We start from the raw sequence: 11,435 nt of genomic DNA, 5'->3' as shown, positions 1-11,435 counted from the left end.
AAAATGTATATTATGTTCGGATTAATATCTATTAGATCTGAAAGTTTCACGAAAATCGGCGGAGTCATTTTCGAGAAATCGCCTGCACAAATTTTGTAAGAAAAAAAATAATAATAATAGGGAAAAAGAAACCGAACGAAAACAATAAGGTCTTCCGTTGGAAAACGGAAGACCTTAACTAGACACGATCTCGTTGCGAGCAACGAGGAGGTCTTCCGTCTGAATTTTAGAAGGAAATATGACATCATCTACTTTGATTTTTGACAACAAAATATGATATGGAAAATGGAGTGAAGTACTAATGCTTTATTGTATCGCTTTTTATAAGTTCTCTTACATTGCTGTTTTAAATACTTGCATTTCTTCCAATTAAGATGAAAAAGATTAATCTTGTTTACCTCTGGTCCCTAAAAACCCTTATTGGGTAACACAAGAGGAAATCATTACATTGTTAGGATATATAAACGTATTATACCTAATCTAGCTTTAATAACCATTCATAAAATGGCTCTCATTAAAGGGCTATAGATAAAAGATTTTAGAGCCCTTTGATCCCCTATTTTAAGGGGCCAGCCCCTTTTTCTTGATATCAAACGAAAGGTCATTTAATTCTAAACAAATTTTGTTCAACAAGTATTTAAAAATTCATTATCGCTCTGGACATATATGAGAAAGAAGGTTTGAGGGGCCGATCCCTTATCTCCTTATAGGGGCCGTTTGACGAAATTTTGAAGGTTGCATTTCGTTAAGAACATTATTTTGAACAACTTTTTCTTCTATACTGCATTAGAAAATATTTTTCCTTTCTGAGATATGGGTGATCAAATTTTCGGATTTTTGGCCCCTTAAAACCCCTAATTACATAACACATGATAAAATCCTTACATTACTTAGATACATAACTGTAAGATAAACATTTTTGCTTCAGTAACATTAAACAAAATATCCCTGAGTAAAAAGATATATGTAAAAGACTTTAGAGCCCTTTGGTTCGCTTATTCAAGGGGCCAGCCCCTTTTTCTTGATATCATTTGAAAGGTCATCTAATTCTATACACATTTTGTTCAACAAGTGTTTAGAAATTCGTTATTGTTCTGGAGATATATGACAAGAAAGGTTTTAGGGGCCGATCCCTGATCCCCTTATAGGAGCCGTTTGACGAAATTTTGAAAGTTGCATTTCGTTAAGAACATTATTTTGAACAACTTTTCTTCTATACTACATTTCAAAATATGTTTCCTTTCTGAGATATGGGTGATCAAATTTTTGGACTTTTGGCCCCTAAAAACCCCTAATTAATTAACACATGATAAAATCCTTACATTACTTAGATACATAACTGTAAGATAAACATTTTTGCTTCTATAACATTAAACAAAATATCCCTGAGTAAAAGGATATATGTAAAAGACTTTAGAGCCCTTTGGTTCCCTTATTCAAGGGGCCAGCCCCTTTTTCTTGATATCATTTGAAAGGTCATCTAATTCTAAACACATTTTGTTCAACAAGTATTTAGAAATTTGTTATCGTTCTGGAGATATATGAGAAAGAAAGTTTTAGGGGCCGATCCCTGATCCCCTTATAGGAGCCGTTTGACGAAATTTTGAAAGTTGCATTTCGTTAAGAACATCATTTTGAACAACTTTTCTTCTGTACTGCATTACAAAATATGTTTCCTTTCTGAGATATGGGTGATCAAAATTTTGGACTTCTGGCCCTTAAAAACCCTTAATAACGTACTACATGACAAAATCATTACATTGCTTGGATACATAACTGTGAGATAAACATATTTGCTTCGGTAACATTTAACAAAATATCTCTCAGTAAAGAGCTACAGATTAAAGACTTTAGAGCCCTTTGGACCCCTTATTTGAGGGGCCAGCCCCTTTTTCTTGATTTTAAAGAAAAGGTCATGTAAATAGAAACGTTTTTTACATTACATGTCTAAACAAAATATTTTTCAGAAAAGAGATAATTAAAGAAAACCAGAAAAAATTACGACGTTTTTTCCATCTCAATTTTCGGGTCCAGGCGAGCTTCGGCGCCTTTCAAGACAGATCAAAATGAAAATCAAATTACAAATCTACAATCTTTTGTCTACTATCCCTGAAAGTTTGAACTCGATATCTTTTATAGTTAAGGAGAACTTAGAGGAACAAGCGACCCTTCTAAAAACCGCTAAAACGTCAATTTCTCAAAAACGGAAGTTACGTCATCAAAAAAATAAAAAACCTATAAGGTTTTAATCGTTATCTATCAGATCTGAAAGTTTCATGGAAATCGGTCGAACCGTTTCTGAGAAATCGCGTGCACAAAATTTGTAAGAAAAAAAAAGAAAAATAATAATAATAACTAGACACGATCTCGTTGCGAGCAACGAGGAGGTCTTCCGTCTGATTTTAGAAATGGAGATTTATGTTCGATCTTGATTTTGCTATTTAACAGCTATACATGATTTAAAACAGGAAAAGAGGATCTTCATTTTAAGTGCCTGATACTATTTTGTTTCAGGTGTTTAGAAATTCGTCACCGTTCTTGAGATATTTCAGAAAGAATATTTTAGGGGCCGGACCTTATCTCCTTATTGGGGCCGCTGAATAAAAATTGTAAGGTTGCATGTTATTAGGTACATTATTTTGAGCATCTTTTCTTTTATACTGCATTTCAAAATATTTTTTCTTTTTGAGATATAGGTTATCAAATTTTTGGACTTTTGCCCCTAAAAATCCTTAATTACGTAACACATGAGAAAAATCATTATAATGTTAGGCTACATAACTGTTAGATAAACATATTTGCTTCTATAATCTATTACGAAATACCCCTCGAAAAAGAACTATAGGAAAAAGACTTTAGAGCCCTCTAGGTCCTTAATATTAGGGGCCAGCCCCTTTTTCATGGTATCAAATGAAAGGTCATTTGATTATAAAGACATTTTGTTCAACAAGTGTTCAGAAATCCGTTACCATTCTTGAGATATCTGAGAAAGAATGTTTTAGGGGCAGGTCCCTTATCTCCTTATTGGGGCCGCTGAACCAAATTTTTTAGGCTGCATGTTGTTAAGGACATCATTTTGAGCATCTTTTCTTTTATACTGCATTTCAAAATATTTTTTCTTATTGAGATATAGGTGAGCAAAGTTTTGGACTTTTGATCCCTAAAAATCCTTAATTACGTAACAAATGAGAAAATCGTTATACTGCTTGGCTTCATAACTGTAAGATAAACATATTTGCTTCTATAATTTATTACAAAATATCCCTCAGTAAAGAACTATAGTAAAAAGACTTTAGAGCCCTCTAGGTCCCTAATATTAAGGGCCAGCCCCTTTTTCTTGGTATCAAATGAAAGGTCATTTGATTATAAAGACATTTTGTTCAACAAGTGTTCAGAAATTCGTTACCATTCTTGAGATATCTGAGAAAGAATGTTTTAGGGGCCGGTCCCTTATCTCCTTATTGGGGCCGCTGAACCTAATTTTTTAGGTTGCATGGTGTTAAGTACATCATTTTGAGCATCTTTTCTTTTATACTGCATTTCAAAATATTTTTCCGTTTTGAGATATAGGTGGTCAAAGTTTTGGACTTCTGACCCCTAAAAACCCCTAATTACGTAACAAATGAGAAAATCGTTACACTGCTTGGCTTCATATTTGTAAGATAAACATATTTGCTTCTATAATTTATTACAAAATATCCCTCGGTAAAGAGTTATGGGTAAAAGACTTTAGAGCCCTTTTGGTCCCTTATTTGAGGGGCCAGCCCCTTTTTCTTGATATCAGCAGAAAGGTCTTGTAAATATAAACTTTTTTTACATTACATGTTTTAACAAAATATTTTCCAGAAAAGAGATAAAGAGAGAAAAGCACAAAAAATTACGACGCTTTTTTAATGTCAATTTTCGAGCCATAGCGAGCTTTGGCGCCAGTAGTGCTAAACATACAAAACAACAATCATGCAAAACTTCAATCTTTCGTTTACCAACCGTAGAAATTTTAGCTCAAAATCTCTTATAGTTTAGGAGAACGGCCGCAGACAAAATACCCATATAAAAAATAGAAAAATCTCAATATCTCCAAAACGGATGTGACGTCATCAGTGCAAAAAATTTCCTATCAACTTCAGACCACTATCTATCACATCTGAAAATTTGATGGAGATCGGTTGAGCCGTTTCTGAGAAATCGCGTGCACAAAAATGGGAAGAAAAAAAAAGAATAAAAATAATAGGGAAAAAGAAACCGAAGAATAACAATAAGGTCTTCCGTTGGAAACGGAAGACCTTAATAATAGGGAAAAAGAAACCGAACGAAAACAATAAGGTCTTCCGTTGGAAACGGAAGACCTTAATAATAGGGAAAAAGAAACCGAACGAAAACAATAAGGTCTTCCGTTGGAAACGGAAGACCTTAACTAGACACGATCTCGTTGCGAGCAACGAGGAGGTCTTCCGTCCGATTTTTAGAAGAAAATATGACATCATCGACTTTTGATTTTCGACATCAAAACATGATATGGAAAAAGGAGTGAAGTACTAATGCTTTAAAGTATTGCTTTTTAGTTCTATTACATTGCTTTTTAAAATACTTGCATTTCTTCCAAATAAGATTAAAAATATTAAACTTGTTACATCTGGTCCCTAAAAACCCTAATTGGGTAACGCAAGAGCAAATCATCATATTGCACAGGATGAACCTCTGCCATTCAGTTAACTGAAATGTGACTGAACGGTAACTGAATGGCATAGCTGTGTCATTCAGTCACCTTTCCAGAGCTTTCAGTTAACATTCAGTTGACTGAATGGCAGTGATTCATCCTGTGTTGTTAGGATATGTAGACGTATTATACTTAATCTAGCTTTAATAACCTTTCACAAGATGGCTCTCATTAAAGGGCTATAGATAAAATTCTTTTAGAGCCCTTTGATCCCCTAATTTAAAGGGCCAGCCCCTTTTTCTTGGAATCAAATGAAAGGACATTTAATTCTGAACACATTTTGTCAACAAGTGTTTAAAAATTCATTATCGTTCTGGAGATATATGAGAAAGAAGGTTTTAGGGGCCGATCCCTTATCTCCTTAAAGGGGCTGTTTAACGAAATTTTGAAGGTTGCATTTTGTTAAGAACATTAATTTGAACAACTTTTCTCCGTTTTCTTTTGAACAACATTACAAAATATTTTTCCTTTCTGGGATATGGGTGATCGAAATTTTGGACTTTTGGCCCCTAAAAACCCTTAATTACGTAACACATAATGAAATCATTACATTGGTTGGATACATAACTGTGAGAACAACATATTTGCTTCTAAAACCTTTCACATAATATCTCTCAGTAAAGGGCTACAGATTAAAGACTTTAGAGCCCTTTGGTCCCCTTATTTGAGGGGCCAGCCCCTTTTTCTTGATATTAAATGAAAGGTCATTGAATTCTAAACAAATTTTGTTCAACAAGTGTTTAGAAAACCGATATTGTACTGGAGGTATATGAGAAAGAAGGTTTAAGGGGCCGATCCCTTATCTCCCTATAGGGGCCGTTTAACAAAATGTTGAAGGTTGCTTATTGTTAAGAACATTAATTTGAACAACTTTTCTTCTGTATTGCATTTCAAAATATTTTTCCTTTCTGAGATATGGGTGATCGAAATTTTGGACTTTTGGCCCCTAAAAACCCTTAATTACGTAACACATAATAAAATCATTACATTGGTTGGATACATAACTGTGAGATAAACATATTTGCTTCTATAACCTTTCACAAAATATCTCTCAGTAAAGGGCTACAGATTAAAGACTTTAGAGCCCTTTGATCCCCTTATTTGAGGGGCCAGCCCCTTTTTCTTGATATTAAATGAAAGGTCATTTAAATTTAAACAAATTTTGTTCAACAAGTGTTTAGAAAACCGATACCGTTCTGGAGATATATGACAAAGAAGGTTTTAGGGGCCGATCCCTGATCTCCTTAAAGGGGCCGTTTAACGAAATTTTGAAGGTTGCATATTGTTAAGAACATTAATTTGAACAACTTTTCTGCTGTATTGCATTACAAAATATTTTTCCTTTCTGAGATATGGGTGATCGAAATTTTGGACTTTTGGCCCCTAAAAACACTTAATTACGAAACACATAATGAAATCATTACATTGGTTGGATACATAACTGTGAGATAAACATATTTGCTTCTATAACCTTTCACAAAATATCTCTCAGTAAAGGGCTACAGATTAAAGACTTTAGAGCCCTTTGGACCCCTTATTTGAGGGGCCAGCCCCTTTTTCTTGATTTCAAAGAAAAGGTCCTGTAAATAGAAACTTTTTTTACATTACATGTCTTAACAAAATAGTTTTCAGAAAAGAGATAATTAAAGAAAACCAGAAAAAATTTCAACGTTTTTTCCATCTCAATTTTCGGGTCCAGGCGAGCTTCGGCGCCATTCAAGACAGATCAAAATGAAAATAAAATTACAAATCTACATTCTTTTGTCTACTATCCCTGAAAGTTTGAACTCGATATCTTTTATAGTTTAGGAGAAGTTCCACGGACAAGCAACCCCCCTAAAAATCGCTAAAACGTCAATATCTCAAAAACGGAAGTGACGTCATCAATATAATATAAAACCTATCAGGTTTTGATTATTATCTAACAGATCTGAAAGTTTCATGAAAATCGGCCGAGCCGTTTCTGAGAAATCGCGTGCACAAAAATTGTAAGAAAAAAAAGAAAAATAACTAGACACGATCTCGTTGCGAGCAACGAGGAGGTCTTCCGTCCGATTTTTAGAAGAAAATATGACATCATCGACTTTTGATTTTCGACATCAACACATGATATGGAAAAAGGAGTGAAGTACTAATGCTTTAAAGTATTGCTTTTTAGTTCTATTACATTGCTTTTTAAAATACTTGCATTTCTTCCAAATAAGATTGAAAATATTAAACTTGTTACATCTGGTCCCTAAAAACCCTAATTGGGTAACGCAAGAGCAAATCATCATATTGTTAGGATATGTAGACGTATTATACTTAATCTAGCTTTAATAACCTTTCACAAGATGGCTCTCATTAAAGGGCTATAGATAAAATTCTTTTAGAGCCCTTTGATCCCCTAATTTAAAGGGCCAGTCCCTTTTTCTTGGAATCAAATGAAAGGACATTTAATTCTGAACACATTTTGTCAACAAGTGTTTAAAAATTCATTATCGTTCTGGAGATATATGAGAAAGAAGGTTTTAGGGGCCGATCCCTTATCTCCTTAAAGGGGCCGTTTAACGAAATTTTGAAGGTTGCATTTTGTTAAAAAACATTAATTTGAACAACTTTTTTCCTGTATTGCATTACAAAATATTTTTTCTTTCTGAGATATGGGTGATCGAAATTTTGGACTTTTGGCCCCTAAAAACCCTTAATTACGTAACACATAATGAAATCATTACATTGGTTGGATACATAACTGTGAGAACAACATATTTGCTTCTAAAACCTTTCACATAATATCTCTCAGTAAAGGGCTACAGATTAAAGACTTTAGAGCCCTTTGGTCCCCTTATTTGAGGGGCCAGCCCCTTTTTCTTGATATTAAATGAAAGGTCATTGAATTTTAAACAAATTTTGTTCAACAAGTGTTTAGAAAACCGATATTGTACTGGAGGTATATGAGAAAGAAGGTTTTAGGGGCCGATCCCTTATCTCCTTAAAAGGGCCGTTTAACGAAATTTTGAAGGTTGCATATTGTTAAAAACATTAATTTGAACAACTTTTCTTCTGTATTGCATTACAAAATATTTTTCCTTTCTGAGATATGGGTGATCGAAATTTTGGACTTTTGGCCCCTAAAAACCCTTAATTACGTAACACATAATGAAATCATTACATTGGTTGGATACATAACTGTGAGAACAACATATTTGCTTCTAAAACCTTTCACATAATATCTCTCAGTAAAGGGCTACAGATTAAAGACTTTAGAGCCCTTTGGTCCCCTTATTTGAGGGGCCAGCCCCTTTTTCTTGATATTAAATGAAAGGTCATTGAATTTTAAACAAATTTTGTTCAACAAGTGTTTAGAAAACCGATATTGTACTGGAGGTATATGAGAAAGAAGGTTTTAGGGGCCGATCCCTTATCTCCTTAAAAGGGCCGTTTAACGAAATTTTGAAGGTTGCATATTGTTAAAAACATTAATTTGAACAACTTTTCTTCTGTATTGCATTACAAAATATTTTTCCTTTCTGAGATATGGGTGATCGAAATTTTGGACTTTTGGCCCCTAAAAACCCTTAATTACGTAACACATAATGAAATCATTACATTGGTTGGATACATAACTGTGAGATAAACATATTTGCTTCTATAACCTTTCACAAAATATCTCTCAGTAAAGGGCTACAGATTAAAGACTTTAGAGCCCTTTGGACCCCTTATTTGAGGGGCCAGCCCCTTTTTCTTGATATTAAATGAAAGGTCATTGAATTTTAAACAAATTTTGTTCAACAAGTGTTTAGAAAACAGATACCGTTCTGGAGATATTTGACAAAGAAGGTTTTAGGGGCCGATCCCTTATCTCCTTAAAAGGGCCGTTTAACGAAATTTTGAAGGTTGCATATTGTTAAAAACATTAATTTGAACAACTTTTCTTCTGTATTGCATTACAAAATATTTTTCCTTTCTGAGATATGGGTGATCGAAATTTTGGACTTTTGGCCCCTAAAAACCCTTAATTACGTAACACATAATAAAATCATTACATTGGTTGGATACATAACTGTGAGATAAACATATTTGCTTCTATAACCTTTCACAAAATATCTCTCAGTAAAGGGCTACAGATTAAAGACTTTAGAGCCCTTTGGACCCCTTATTTGAGGGGCCAGCCCCTTTTTCTTGATTTCAAAGAAAAGATCCTGTAAATAGAAACTTTTTTTACATTACATGTCTTAACAAAATAGTTTTCAGAAAAGAGATAAAAAAAGAAAACCAGAAAAAATTTCGACGTGTTTTCCATCTCAATTTTCGGGTCCAGGCGAGCTTCGGCGCCTTTCAAGACAGATCAAAATGAAAATAATATTACAAATCTACATTCTTTTGTCTACTATCCCTGAAAGTTTGAACTCGATATCTTTTATAGTTTAGGAGAAGTTCCACGGACAAGCAACCCCCCTAAAAATCGCTAAAACGTCAATTTCTCAAAAACGGAAGTGACGTCATCAATAAAATAAAAAACCTATCAGGTTTTGATCATTATCTAACAGATCTGAAAGTTTCATGAAAATCGGCCGAGCCGTTTCCGAGAAATCGCGTGCACAAAAATTGTAAGAAAAAAAAGAAAAAGAACTAGATCAATATGAAAATAAAATTGCAAATCTACAATCTTTCGTCTACTATCCCTGAAAGTTTGAACTCAATAACTTTTATAGTTTAGGAGAACTTAGAGGGACAAGCCACCCCTCTGAAAATCGCTAAAACGTTAGTTTCTCAAAAACGGAAGTGACGTCATCAACAAAATCAAAAACCTATAAGGTTTAGATCAGTATCTATCAGATCTGAAAGTTTCATGAAAATCGGTCAAGCCGTTTCTGAGAAATCGCATGCACAAAATTTGTAAGAAAAAAAAAGAAAAATAATAATAATAGGGAAAAAGAAACCGAACGAAAACAATAAGGTCTTCCGTTGGAAACAGAAGACCTTAATAATAATAGGGAAAAAGAAATCGTACGAAAACAATAAGGTCTTCCGTTGGAAACGGAAGACCTTAATAATAATAGGGAAAAAGAAATCGTACGAAAACAATAAGGTCTTCCGTTGGAAACGGAAGACCTTAATAATAAAAGGGGAAAAGAAACCGAACGAAAACAATAAGGTCTTCCGTTGGAAACGGAAGACCTTAATAATAAGAAACAGTACGAAAACTATAAGGTCTTCCGTTGGAAACGGAAGACCTTAACAAAGCTTAACAAGAGGCCCATGGGCCACATCGACCACCTGAGGAACAATAGGTATCATAAAATCAGCTTAACAGAGTCATAATACAAACTATCTGGACAATGTAGTATAATACATGTAGATCCTGTATAAATAAAAGAAGATTTTAAAAGATTTACACTATATACCGGTATTCCTATGTAAAAGTCCCCCTCCCCCTTGTGGTCCCAGCCTACCCCTGGGGATTATGATATTTACAGCTTTGTATTTACACTATATAAGGAACCTTCTACACAGGTTCCAGCTTTCCTAACTGATTAGTTTCTGAGAAGATTTTTCAAGAATTAATCTATATATTCCTATGTAAAACTTTGACCCCCATTGTGGCCCCACCTTACCCCTGGGGACCATGATTGGAAAAAAACTTGAATCAATACTATCTGAGGATGCTACAACACAAGTTTTAGCTTTTCTGGCTGATTAGTTTCTGAAAGAAGATATCAAATGATTTACACTATATAATCCTATGTAAAAACTTCGACCTTCTATTTTGGCCCCACACTACCTGTGTCATGATTGGTACAACTTCCAATCTACACTATACATGAGGATGCTTCCACACAAGTTTCAGCTTTCCTGGCTGATTAGTTCCTGAGAAAATTTACTCTATATATTCCTATGTAAAAGTTTGCCCCCTAACTTTAAAACTTTGACCCCCCCCCCCGATCGGGGCCCCATCTTACCCCTGGGGACCATGATTTGAAGAAACTTGAATCTACACTACCTGAAGATGCTTCCACACAAGTTTCAGCTTTTCTGGCCAAATGGTTTTTGAGAAGAAGATTTGTGAAAAATATCAACAAATTTTTCGATAAATCCTAATTATCCCCCCTTGAAAAAGAGCATGGCGCTTCATTTTATCAAACTTGAATCCCCTTTAGCCAATCATGCTTTGTGCCAAGTTTGGTTGAAATTGGCTTAGTGGTTCTGGAGAAGAAGTAGAAAATGTGAAAAGTTAACAGACAGATGGACAGACAGACTGACGCTGGACAAAAATCAGAAAAGCTCACTTGAGCTTTCAGCTCTGGTGAGCTAAAAAAGGGATAAAAAAGATGGTCCTCGCTACAGTGTCCCCCATCTGTTAAGTTTTTTGGCATGCTCATTAACAGCAGTTTAAACTTGCATGGTACTGTTAAAAAAATAGTATAAGTTCTACAAGTACATGTAGCTGTCCTTTCATCTGATCCTTCAGTGCATATATAATTTGCCAAAGAAGCAATTTAAGGGATCAAAGGTTAAGACAATTGTTATTTATAATTATTTTTATATATAGATTGGTTTATAATGATAATACTTAACCATCTATTAAAAAAGATCAAAGCCCTTTTCTTTTTCCATATGTTTATTTTGCATGCATGTAAATACAAAGAATGAAAACATCAATTCTATATTAAGAAATATATACCCGCAGAATATTTTTTTAAAAACTTCAGAAATAACAATATAATTAGGCATTAAT

This window comes from Crassostrea angulata, chromosome 9 (assembly GCF_025612915.1).
Source record: "Crassostrea angulata isolate pt1a10 chromosome 9, ASM2561291v2, whole genome shotgun sequence".
In the NCBI taxonomy this organism is placed as follows: Eukaryota; Metazoa; Mollusca; class Bivalvia; order Ostreida; family Ostreidae; genus Magallana; species Magallana angulata.
This window is presented reverse-complemented; position numbering follows the sequence as displayed.